At 37.0% G+C, this 14,273-nt stretch overlaps 1 pseudogene; it reads left to right on the top strand.

Annotated features, from left to right (window-relative positions):
• Positions 1 to 14,273, top strand: part of LOC122760824 — a 50,461-nt pseudogene that overhangs the window by 23,609 nt on the left and 12,579 nt on the right.

Genomic DNA, 14,273 nt, shown 5'->3' with positions numbered 1-14,273 from the left:
TGAACCCACATTGCTGAAATGTTCATCTTTTCATGTCAAACTCAAATGTTTTTAGTCTATGACAAAAATAAAGAAATTGGCCTCACTGTTCCATTACTGTAGGAAAGTACTGTATGTGATACAGGATGAAAAATGAATGAGTGTAAACCAACTACATGTATGAACAGGGTGGGTGGAATTACATAAAGTGTCATGTGAAAGAGGATTGTTTCAACGTAATGCAACAATGCAAATACCTCACCTACTTGTTTGTCAATTCATCTCTTGTACAAACAATGGATTGGAAGTAGAAATCTTCATTAAATAAGAATTTGCTGTATTGTTATTTAGATAAAAGGCTATTTGACTTACAGAAAAGAATATATATAACGTTAAATTAATCTTTAATGAGTCTTTGTTCTTAAATTTGAGATGTGTTTGTGTTTAGGTAGATGTCCAGATCCGAAATATATGTATATATATGTATATATATGTATATATACATATATATTTATATATATATATATATATGGGCAATATTTTTGCTTTATAAAATTTTGCAAAATAAAATAATGAGCAAGTTAATTAAATATTGTTCACTGGAAAGTAAATGGATTTTTGAATATCAGTTACGTCAGATTTTTTGAATGTGATATGTTTTTTCAAAATGTCTGCAAGGTCTCATTGAAAATTGTTCCAAAAATAATTCACATGTTCACAGTGAAAAAAACAGACAAACTTATGTTCTAATGTTTCTGTCAATTTTTTGCAGAAGGTACAGTTGACAGTGCATTTACCACTGTGTCATATTCACTTTGGTCACAGGGATCATGCCATCTTTCTTTAAAAGCCATATATGGATACAAATCTCTTACTGTGGAATAGTTGTTTTACAAGAAGAATGCTGTCATTGAACCATTGTTCAAAGAACATTGACTTCCTTCTATATGTGGTATCGGCATTACCGGCAAGCCCCCATTTTGCATGTGTAACTCAATAGAAATGAATTGTTTCTTTAACCTTAAAACTGTATATTTTATAATTAACATATGTATATCAAAGCATTCCACTGCCTTCTCCTCCCCATCTCTTGTGGGTCCTGTCGGGGCACGCGCACCATGACGTGTTGGGCTTTTACGCTCCTGTCATCAACAACTGTGTAACTTTGTAAGGAACTGAGGCATTTAATTACTGCAGCCATGTCGAGGATGTTATAATACAGCACTGAGCATCTGCGCGTGGGTGCTTTGACTGAATACTTTTCTTTGGTAGACAGTGAGTGCGTCACCTGTCAGCACCTTTGTGGTAATAGCGGCATTTGCGTCTTTACGCACGGACGAAGCTCTCTTCTGATTTTATTGGCTGCCCACCAGGCTTGTTTTCTTGGCTTGTAATGTTTTTGCAAACTCAAGTGAAGTAAGAAAAAAAAAGCTATCTGTAGTGATGTTCCTGCCCTTTCCTGTGTAAGGCTCCACCTATTTCAACAGCACACTTGTCGCCGAGCCTCTGACCTGGCCTCCGCGTCTCGTGTCGTCTCTTCCCGGGTAAGTCATTTCAAATCACAATTCCTTGATTCTATGAAAACATATAATTTATTGCCAATAGCAAACTACAACCATCACACGTATTACACGTAACCACAAACTTAGAATGTGCGTGAGTTATACCTTAAATTTGCTTTTGGCATATCAAATAAACCATTTTTCAGCATGTATATCTTATTTTATTTCCCAATTTCTACATAAAAATGTTTGGATTCAAATATTTGGTTGTTTTTTTTATCCTTGAAAATCCTGCTTAGTTTGTATAAAATGCCTGATGAAAACAAACATCTCTTGCGGGACCTACAAAACCAAACCATAAAGCTATATTCTTTAAGAAACAGGCAGAATGAAAATGGCTGAATACTTTTCCCCTCACTTACTGAACTAAAACCTAGTGATTTTTTGAACCATCTGCATGAATAGGGTGAACAAATGATAATAATAGTTTCCTCCCTGCCACCGCAGCATTGTGGGGTAAAAAAACAAATTGGTGCACAGTTTTCTAATTAAGGCTCAAGAGGGAAACGAAAAGCTGGTCCAGGTGTCGCTGTTGTGTGGTTGTGTCACTGCTGTGTGGTTGTGTTCGTTCTTTATAAGGTTACACTTGAATAACGGGATAACAACACTGTCGGAGGAGAGGAAGGCTGCCCTGGCTGTGGACCAGGACTTCACATCATGGTTCGTAACAAGTCTTTACTGAGCTGAACTGTTTTTTAAATATAAAAGAAACAGAAATTATTCCTAATTCCTGTTTGTGCTTCAAACTGCACTACAAAAATGACTTGGCCTACATACCATTTAACCATGGATACTTAATGACAAGAAACCTCTAAAGCAGTGGTCCCCAACCCCCGGGCCGTGGACCGATACCTGTCCGTGGGTCAATTGGTCCCGGGCCGCAGAGAAAGAATACATAACTTTACATTATTTGTATATTATATTATTAACATTATTTCTGTTTTATTTATTATGAGATTCTGAACGATGTTTTATTTTGAAAAATTATCGGATTCTCTCCGCCACATCTGTCTATGACTCACTCTTGACACATGTCAAGATGCTTGCCTCGGTCACATGTCACGGTCGAAGAATCAACTCCTGGAGATCGCGAAATGACGGCGGCATTAAAAGTATGTTAGAGACAATAACTTCCGGTGTTCTGGATTAAAGTCATGGCAGAATACCCTGAGATCGCCACAATAGCCCTGAAAACCCTGTTGCCATTTCCGACAGATCCTATCTGTGTGCAGCAGGTTGAGCAGGTGCTGCTGCTGCTGCTGCTGTTGACAAGCACCTGTCTCCTGGCTCGCATCATCTGGGTCGTCCGTTACTATGAGGATGCTGCTAACAGATTTAAATAAACAGTGGATTCACGTTTATTATTATATTCAGAAAATAACTGTTTTATTTCCGGTTGTAACAACTTGCATTTGTGTTACCGAAAAAAATAACTTTCACATAAAATAGTACTGATAAAAGCTCATCCAACATTTACATATTTAGCACATCACCTTCAAAGGTTTTGAAAATGCCTTTTTAGTCAAAGCATTTTTTAAAGTATGTTGCAGTTAGAGTAAAAGCATGTGTGCGTCAGTTTGACTTGGTTCAGAGAAACACAGATAAATAGTTCACGTTGTTTATAAGGTTACACTTAAAAAACAACACTGTCTGACAAGACGAGAGCTGTACCTTCTGTGGACCAGGACTTCACAAATGTTTTTTTAAATGACGAGGAAACAGAAATGAATTCCAGTTTCTGCTTCAAACTGCACTACAAAAATGACTCGGGCTACATTCATACTTTTTAACCTAGGTGTGTCCGTGAATACTTAATGACAAGAAACAGTCCGGTTATACTTTACCTTGATGGTGAACAAAACTTACATCCTTCTCCAAGACACCCCTGTTATAAAGCATTTTAATAACATCAATTAATACAATGTTCACAAAGATAAAAAATACTGTCTGTAAACAAGTCTGTAAAAACTGTGACTGGTTTTGTATTTCACAAAGTATTTCTGACAATAAAACATTGTCTCATTGTTTTTCCATTCACACCTTTTTTGATGTCATGATTTTACACCACTTTTCTGTTAATTAAAAAGACTTTTTTTTTTTTTACAGTGTGGGACTCCACCGTGGCTGCTGGCCTCTCTGGCCTTTGCCTGTGTGAGTTCTCTGGTTGACAGCTCTCCACTGTGAGTAGATCTGCCTTATACCTTTAAGTTCAAATATGCACTCTGGGCTTCCTCCTTTTAAATCACTGATTCTAATAATAATAATAATAATAAAAAAGGAAACATGTGGATTCATATTGAAGTTAAAGCTCAGCTCCATATTTCACTTGTGTCTTACATAAAAAGAGCTGTTGTGTAGTATGCAGTTTGTGTCACGTAAGTCAAGGTAATGTGGTTTTTGAAAGGATGCCAGTATCACTGTAAACCTGAACATTTCGACTCACTCCTAAATAATTGGGGCACTTTAATCAAAGCCAGTCAAGTCAATAAGTTAACCCGACAAATAGCTAGTGAGTGTTGATGTCGTTTTGATTTTACAGGGATCGCCAGTGAAAATCCATATTTCATTTGTTTTTTTTATTGAAAATTAGACATGTACAAAATAATATTAGTATGAATATTATACACATCATAATAGTCATTCATTGAGAAGTGTTTTTGGCCTCCAGTTATCCACTTTCCTTTGGATAGACATGCTTCTTCTATGCATTCTACAAAAGATTTAAATTAAATGAGTCCTTTTCAGTCCTGCAAGGGTTAGGGTTAACCACAGCCACTGAGCAATGGGGGTCGGAACCTTGCTCAGGGGTACCCCAGCCCTTTTTTTTAGACCAGGCGGGGACTCTAACCGGCAACCCTTCAGTTACAAGCCAAGTTCCCTTTCCACTTGCCCACGGGCTCCCTTAAACAAGAGATATTTGATGTCCTCCCAAAAGTCTTTATATACCCCTCCTGGAATGTTCTTGTCCTCCTCATCTGGTGTTTTAATTTTGTCTTTGACAAAGAAAAACCTATTGTTATTACATTGGTTGTCAATCACTGTACAAGAGATGAATTTGCTTTTGATTCTATGTTAATTTTTGTTTTATTGGCAAATTTTCCCACAGAAGTTTTTCTTGATGTCAAGCTCATTTGAAGTCGTAGCAATTGTTCAACTTTTTTATAAAGCATTGTTTTATTATTGAATAATAAAACAATGCTTGTATTCATATTTCTGAACTAACTAACTGAAAGAGGCATCTTTAGTACAGTTGCACAGCAAATAAATCTTTTCTGGTAAATTGAATGTATTCAAACTCAAACACAGACTAAGATAAAATGTGATCGTATGATAAAAGGAGAACAAGTGTCAGCACCCTTAACATTACATGGTGCAGTCTGACAAGAGTATTTGTCTTTTCCTGGTCTCTGTAGGAAGGTGATGTCTGCCCCAAACGTGTTGCGTGTGGGAACAACAGAGAACATCTTTGTGGAGTGTCAAGACTGTACAGGGGGAGACATACAGGTTCACATCAATGTGACAAACCATCCAACCAAGACCAGGAAGCTGGTGAACACATCTGTGACCCTTAACAGTGCAAATCGCTTCCAGGCATTCGGACAAATAAAGGTTAATGGAACACTATTCTTTCATTTTCAATCACGAGTGTTAGAGTGTGTTGTTTGTATTATTATTATTCCTCATCATTAAAATTGCACTGCCCAAGGTGTATATTGTATTGTATATTAACCCTATTATTACTTTTTTTTATTATTACTTATTATTGAACCTTACACTTTAATAATATTTTTTTTCCAAATGTTTTTTATTTTATATCTTTATTTCATTTGTTCTATTTTATCTTATTTAAGTGCTTACACTGTTTATATGTTGTATTTGTCACTTGTTTAGCTCTGACTATTTTGCTGCTGTAAAAAATTAATTTCCCCTTTGTGGGATCACTAAAGTATAATCATATACCTGTCCTGCTCCTCATTACTGATTCCTCTGCTGCCTTCAGATCCCCGCTGAAGAGTTTAACAGGGATCCCACCGTGAAGCAGTATGTCTACCTGCAAGCTCAGTTCCCTGACCACCTGCTGGAGAAAGTCGTCCTTGTGTCCTTCCAGTCCGGCTACATCTTCATCCAGACTGACAAGAGCCTCTACACCCCCAGCAGTAAAGGTGTGTTCAGTACAACATCAGTACTAAACAACACACACATATCTCTGTGACAGTAGTCCACATATGATAGTACATCAGAACACACTGTGTATCACTGTGTGGATTTATTCAGGACAATTTCTAACACTCTGCATTTTTAAAGGGAATCAGTCTAATCAGCCTCTTTCTCTTCCTGTCAGTTCTTTACAGGATGTTTGCAGTGACACCTCGCATGGAGCCCATTGAGAGTGATAGAAACAATTTTAAGGATTCTTTCATTGACATTGAGATTATGGTATTGCAGTCGATATATTAAGCACAAAATAAGTTATATAAAGTATATCAGCATTTACCAAAATTTGTAAAATAGCCAAGTGACAGTCATTGAGTTGATGACAACCAGGGATGATGTGGCACTGTTGAACTTTGTTTTTTGTTTGTTTTGTTTGTTTTTAGACTCCTGACGACATAACTTTACCTGTTGGTTCAATCTCTCCAACATCGGGGATCTACTTTGGTGTTTTCCAACTTGAAGAAATTGTCAGGTTAGTTTTATTTAGTTTTATCATTTACAAATCAGAAAGTCGATACCACTCTCATAACATCTCATAAAAATGTTATAAGATCCAGGGGATAATTAGCATAGCTTCACATGGACATTGGTAACGGGAGGAAACAGCCTGACACTGTTGGCTGTTGCCAAGAGACATAAAAAAGGCTAGTCCAGCACACTGTCCAGTAAAAATAAATAGAAAGATAGACAATCTTAACAAAACTTGTGTGATATAACTATATGTGTATTATAATTTATCTTTAGCTGGTATTGTTAGAAATGTATTCTAAAGAGAAATCTTAGTTGGGATTTGGAGACACACACATGACACGAGTAACAGTGTGTGTGTGTGTGTGTGTGTGTGTGTGTGTGTGTGTGTGTGCGCAGTCTTGGAGTCTGGAAAGTGGTGGCCAAATTCCACAAGAACCCGCAGCAGAGCTACACCGCAGAGTTTGAGGTCAAGGAATATGGTGCGTCCCTTTTACCTGAAGTTTACCTTTGAACTCATGATGTAAGTATTTATTTACTTTCTGATGTTGGACACATATTAAGTTTCATTTATATTTCCAGTGCTGCCGAGTTTTGAGGTGAAGTTGATGCCTGTGAGCTCCTTCTTCTATAAGGACAGTCCAGAGCTCACTGTCTACATCAAAGCTACGTACGTATATATATATATATTTTTTGTGGCTTTCAGAACTAGAATCATTAAAGTCTGAGTGAAAGAAAAAATAATGTTATTGTGTTGCTGCTTTTGTCTGACTTTCATTGAAACTGCATGTTTCTTGTGGTTTCAGGTATCTGTCTGGTGAAGATGTGTCTGGCACAGCACAAGGGATATTTGGGGTTGTGCTTGAAGGTCAGAAGAGGAGCTTTCCAAACTCTGTTCAGAGAGTAGAGGTGAGCACATACTTTATATTTATTGTTTAATTTAATTCTTAAAAAGAGAGATAAAAAAAACAACACAAACAAAAAAAAAGACATGAAAACAATTCAACTATATTCTTAAGTTAGTTAAGTCATCAGTTGATTGTTTACTTGCACAATCTTTCACAAAATTCATGATCTCAGCAAAAGATACTGTCAACCTTTTCCATGTTTGTGTTAATACCTGCATTATCTTTCTTCATTATCTGCTTTAGGATTATTTGCGGGAAGTCTAGGACCTATATTTACAAGATGACTTTGCTAGTCATTAATTAATACATTATTTTCCATTAGGTGATTCGGATCTGTTGGCTTTTGTTTTGTTACATGATTTATTATTCCTCATGTTCCTCCTTGCTATTTTTATTTAGGTTATTGTAGTTTTCCTTTTTCAGTTTGGAAGCATTAACAATGCCATTCAAATACAAAGTAAATTAATGGGCCCAATGATTGACCCCTGAGGTGCACCATGATTTTTATCATATAATTCAGATTTTTTTATTATTTATCTGAACATGTTATTTTCCGTCTTTCAGGTAACTTGCTATCCACTGATATGCCACCCCTCTAATACCATATCTGCTAAATTTATTAAGAAGAATTGCATGATCTATGGCGTTGAATGCTTTTTTTAGGTCAAGAAAGATACTTACTAAATAACTGCTTCGGTCAATTGCATTGAACATTTCTTCAGTTAAATCCATAAGTGCCATTGAAGTTGAGTGATTGGTTCTAAAGCTGTGTCGACTGCAACTTAAAATCTTGTATCTGTCAATTAATTTGTTCAGTCTTGTTGCAGATCATTATTCTAATATCTCACGAAGTTGTGGAAGCAGGGATACTGGTTGTATTATGCTTACTGTTGGCATGTTGCTTGTTTAGCTGATACCTTGGCTAGTGGATCCTGTTTACAGGTGTAGCCTAGGCCTGGTAGCCTGGGAGTTGGTAGATCATCCCTGTTCAGAATCTTGTCCAGTGGACCATGTCCACTGCAGCCAGACACTATTTAGCCACAAAGCTTAGAAAAGACTGCAGTTAAATCCACAATGTAAAAGGTTACCAAGATGTTAGCATATTTTCAGAGTTGTGAGGTGTTGTTCACCAGTTGGGTCATGTAGGCCGAAGGAAAGCTACAACAACAGCAACAGAACTTGTTAATGGATGAATTATAGTCCATATTATTGAATATGCATGCAGATCGAGGACAGATAAATTCCGTTAAATTCCATTTCTAAGTATTATTAAAATTTAAGTTGCAGTCAAATTATCCAAGGAGTTAAATACTCAAAGGCACAGCACGTCAGCCATCTTGGACCAGTTGGGCCACATGGGTTGTAAAGTTAGGCCTTTACATCTGAGACACAATCAGAGAGACTAAACAATTTAGGATTTTCAGTTTGCCTGTTGTCACCAACCCCACCAGTTAAATTATTTATGTATCTATATGATGATGAGAATAAATCAAAGTTGATTTTGTAGCTTACCTCTAAATGTCCACTCACTCTTTTTTTTGTTGTGTTAGGTTGAAAATGGTGCTGGAGTGGTCAAACTGACGAGGGAACACATCACACAGACCTTCCAAAATATCGACAACCTTGTGGGGAGTTCCATATTTGTAGCAGTCAGTGTGCTGGCAGAGAGTGGTAAGAAAAACAGTCTGTGTCACATGATCATGTGTGATTTGAATTTCATTGATCAATAAGAAAATGTAAAACACATTATGTCAACTCAACAGGTAGTGAAATGGTGGAGGCAGAGTTGAGAGGCATCCAGATCGTTATATACCCTTACACCATTCACTTCAAGAGAACGCCCAAATATTTCAAACCAGGAATGCCTTTCAATGTTTTGGTAATGCATTTACTCATAATTTACAATTATTATACAATTATGTATCAAAATAAATTCATGATTTAAAAGGACAGTTCAATATATTATTATTATGAGGCTGTTTGTTTCTTTCATGGCAGATTGAAGTTGTGAATCCAGATGAAACTCCAGCACAAGGTGTTGCTGTGGTGGTGAGTCCAGGTGATGTGAGGGGTTTGACTGCAGCTGATGGCCTTGCAAAGCTTACCTTCAATACAGAGGCAAGAGCATCAGATCTGAGAATCACTGTAAGTCTCTGAAACATCTAGTTTCCCTCCCCTTTTTCCCCCCCCTTTTTGCTTTTTTCTCATTTAAAATGAAGTGGCACTATCGCCAAATTCCGCAGCTTAATTTACTTTACAGCATGTGGTGATCTGGTTATCTTAATATGACCTTGATGTCATTCTTTCCTTTGTGGCATACTGTATAATGTAAATGTAATAGTGTATGTATGAACTGGGGGCTGATGTTTGTAAACACAGCAGACACAAAGTTGGCTCCTCCTCCCCTGCTCACTACCTGTGCCACAGAGTTTTGAATAATAAACTTATGAACACATGGACGCACTAACTTTGGGCATGCAATGGGTCTATGTGTGAAATGGCTTTTCAAAGTAGATTACACTTCCTTAGACAGTGTTTATTTATTATGTAGAATGTTCATACCACCTCAATAACCTATCAACCTGTAAAATATGTCCATAATCTGTAAAATATTCTGCAAATTAGCATTTATCCATATGTCTATTAATATAGCGTATTCACTGCACCTTATCTGTATATAATAATCTGTACAATATAACTGTATTTATAGCGCTCATTTATATTATATTACATCATATTTGTTTTTTTATATTTATACTTATTCATAGAACAAATCTACTTCTGTACATATATATTCATATTCTTGCAATTTCAGCTTGTTTCACTTCTGGTGAGATGCAAACCTTATTTCATTACCCTGAAACTTGTATTTGAGTAATGACAATAAAGTTGAATCTCATCTCATCTCATCTAACCTGGTAGCTTGCATTAGCTGAAGTGGTGGCTCGTAGATTCAAAGCTCAAACTCAGGACTACAGACGTCCAGGGTTAGTTTGTCACAACATACTTTTATTAGCAGCAATTCACAGTATGAGTTCACTGCTATATAAATATATGTATGTATATACATATGTATATATATATGTAAATATATATATATATATATATATATATATATATATATACATACATATACATACATATACACATATATATATATCCTACAAAATACATATATGTATGTATATATATAGATATATATACATATACACATATATATATATATCCTACAAAATACATATATGTATGTATATATATATATATATACATACACATATGTATTTTGTAGGAATGTAACAATGCGTGGCTAACATAAAAGAGACTCTTTATGCCTGTCATCTCCTTCAGTGTTTACCGACTGTAACTTTTGTCCCGCCCCCCTCACTGTTATTGGCTGGAGGATATAAACACAATGGCCAAATGTTGCCACCCAGTAACATCCTGACCGAGAACAAAACAAAGGCAAAACCTTAATTACCAGCCAAAAAAGAAAAATACATTACATAGATACTCTTCTGGTAGCTCATTAAGGATGATTGACAGATTACTTTAAGATTAAACTTTTTTGAAAAATGCTGCATACTCTACCTTTAACTAAGATATTGTTTTAAAAACCTTACAGTTTAGTCAGTAGGTCACTATCAATACGACTGGATAGAACAGTACAGCTCTGGGACCTTTTATATTTCTTTACATTGCTGTGTTTGTAAACCTGTGTGTGTCTCTGATTTCAGGCAAAAACCAGTGATCCTCGTATTTCACCGTTAAGACAAGCATCAGCCACCATGGTAGCTCTTCCATATAAAACTAAAAGCAACAGCTACATCCACATAGGTAAATAAAATCCTGAAATACTGTAACTTCAAATGGTAAAACACATTAATGATGGCAGAGTACCATGAAATCTTTTCATTGTGCAGAACTCATCACAAATGTTTTTTTTTAGCTGTGTATACAGCAGAGCTGCAGTTAGGAGACAATCTGAAGATCAACCTCAACTTGAACAGGCAGTCAAATCAAGACACTGATATCACATACCTGGTGAGCCACGTGCTATGACCTGCTGATCGTTCTATATAAACTTGTGTTTGGGTCCATGCTGATGTTTTAATCTGTGTCCCCAGATCCTGAGCAGAGGTCAGATGATCCAACATGGCCGTTACAGGACAAGAGGACAAGAACTGATTTCCCTGATCGTTCCCATCACCAAAGACATGCTGCCATCATTCCGCATCATAGCCTACTACCATCCAAATGACAATGAAGTGGTATCAGACTCTGTCTGGGTGGATGTCAAGGACTCCTGCATGGGCTCAGTGAGACACACAATATTGATATAGTGGAGTTAAACTAAGTAAATTAATAGAATACAATATTTATAATGTTTATAATGTAGTTTATAATGTAATAATAATGTGTGTGTGTGTGTGCTGCTTTAACAAACACAAAATGTTCTCTTTTCTTTACGATCAGCTGAAGTTAGAACCATCAAGACCTGCTGCATCCTATAAGCCTCGAAGTACGTTTAGTCTGAAGGTTACTGGAGATCCAGGAGCTGCAGTTGGACTGGTGGCAGTTGACAAAGGAGTCTCTGTCCTGAATAACAAGCACCGCCTCACCCAGAAAAAGGCATTTCTTTTTAAATTAACATTAATTAATTAAACAATAAATTTAAAAGTTGTACAACATAAAAAGTGATGTAAATAAAATCCATACATTTTAAGTATGTGTATTGTTTAGATCAATACTTCTTTTCGTCTTGAAAGTGTACATATAGGTTTGTTGACCATAGACACTGCAACACAGTTTAAGGTTCAAGGTTTATTTTAATGCCATTCATCATGTTAAGACATGGAGGATGAACATTGTCACTCAGGACCATCATTTGTGTGGTTTGTGTGTTTGTATGTTTGTGTGAAAATGTCTTCCACTCTGTTCAGGTGCAGGAGATCGTGGAGAAATTTGACACAGGCTGCACCCCTGGTGGAGGACAGGATGGTATGAATGTGTTCTACGATGCTGGGCTGTTGTTTGAGTCCAGCACAGCTTCTGGAACTCCTTACAGACAAGGTGACACTGTTTTACTCTCAGATCTTTTGGTTTCTCCTTTTTCTCATTTAACGATAGGCAACATTGTTTTGGAAAATAATTTGGTGCAGAAGTGTTGTGGGCCTCATTCTACTGGCTAATGGACAGTAGATATGATAATCCTTACTCCCCCTGTGGTGCCTCCTACTGAAATAGAATGAAAGACACTGTTTCTTAAATGTAGATTCTTCTCACCACCTTTGTGTTGAGGTGAACAGATATTTTGAACTTCACACAAGATAATTTGACATTAGAGCAAGTGAAATGATATGTATTTGACAATTATGATAATTTACTTTTTTATTTTGGGGAGAAAAAAACCTTTCGTATACAGTCCAATAAATAAGGATTGGATTTTTTTTATTTGAATTTTGCAAAAGACGAGCGTAGTCTGACCTTGTTTTGTCTGTGTTGCATTTTCAGAACTAAAATGTCCGGCCCCCAGCAAAAGGAGAAGAAGAAACACTATTATGGACGTCACAACCAGCTTAAGTAAGAACACAGCTCTAAATCATCAGTGATTTAATGTGCAGTCACATTAGGTATTTTATTGTCTCTAGTTTGACATTTTGACTTTTAAGTTTATCCTTATTCAAAGGATAAACTTATCATTGTGGTTAGAAAGAAATCCTTCATCACCATTCATCCTATAACCTCTGTTTCTCTCCTCCACAACTGTCTTGCTTTCCAGTAAGTCAGTATAAAACTCATCTTCAACATCAGTGTTGTTTTGAGGGCATGAGGGAAAGCACAGATTCATACACCTGTGAGAGGCGCAGTGAGTACATCACTGATGGTGCAGAATGTGTTCAGGCCTTCATGCACTGTTGCAATGAGATGAAAAACCTGCCTGCTGAGAAGAAAGAGGACCAACTCCTACTGGCTCGCAGTAAGAGATGGGTGACAAGGAAGGGGTTGGATATCCATGATTGAAACAATCACAATATTAAACCTTTTTGATGTCTCTCTAGGTGAGCTTGAAATCAACAGTTACATGGACAGCAATGAGATAGTGTCTCACACTCAGTTCTCTGAAAGTCGGCTGTGGACAGACATCGTTCTGCCCTCTTGTCCTCAACACACACCCAACTGGTGAGGCAACACACACACACACACACACAGATATCCTCACTCATGACACCACTAAAATGCCAACATTTTTCTCTGTTTCAGTGCAACCTCATCATTGATGAAAAACGTTCTTTTACCAGACTCAATCACAACCTGGCAGTTCATTGGCATTAGTCTGTCAAGAAACCATGGTGAGCACTCAGTGAATATCGTTGTTTCACTTGTATCCATGGACTGTATATCAACATGGACGTAGTCTTCTGGTGGCAAACCAAATGTCCACTCTAAAACCTTGGGATTCATGTTTTGACTACTGCCATGACAGTTTTTGAATCTGAACCTTCACAAACATCAGCTGTCCATCCATTATCTACCGCTTTAGTGTGTCGCGGGGGTGCTGTGCCAATCTCAGCTGACATAGGGTGATAAGCAGGGTACACCCTGGACATTTCTCCAGTCCATCGCAGGGACACATTTAGAGACAAACAACCATTGACTGTCACATTCACACCTATGGTCAATTTAACCCATAATCCCTATATTGTATGTTTTTGGACTGTGGGAGGAAGCTGGAGAACCCATGCATACACTGGGAGAACATGTAAACTCCATGCAGAAAGGCCCTTGTTCCAACCGGGGCTCAAACTCCGGTCTTCTTGCTGCAAAGGCAAGAGTGCTAACCACTACACCATCCTTTTAATCTATTTTACTCATATAGAAACATAATTTACTATTGACATCGTGTTTTATTGAAGAAGACCTGAAAGTAGCCACTGAGACCATTAATCCCTGTTTATATCCCTCATTATAAATCAATGAGTGAGGTGTTGGCTAATTTCCTATAGATTTCCATTGAGTTTTCCCTGTTGGCTTACTTCCATCTTACTTGATCGACTTCCTTTTTCAAACTGGACGACCATGTCCATTTGTATATACAATCTATGATTGTACCTGACTATTGTGAAATTTCTCTCATCACTTA

The sequence above is a fragment of the Solea senegalensis genome, unplaced genomic scaffold (genome assembly GCF_019176455.1).
Source record: "Solea senegalensis isolate Sse05_10M unplaced genomic scaffold, IFAPA_SoseM_1 scf7180000014070, whole genome shotgun sequence".
Taxonomy (NCBI): Eukaryota; Metazoa; Chordata; class Actinopteri; order Pleuronectiformes; family Soleidae; genus Solea; species Solea senegalensis.
The sequence above is the reverse complement of the archived record's forward strand: the minus strand, read 5'-3'. Positions and strand labels throughout refer to the sequence as shown.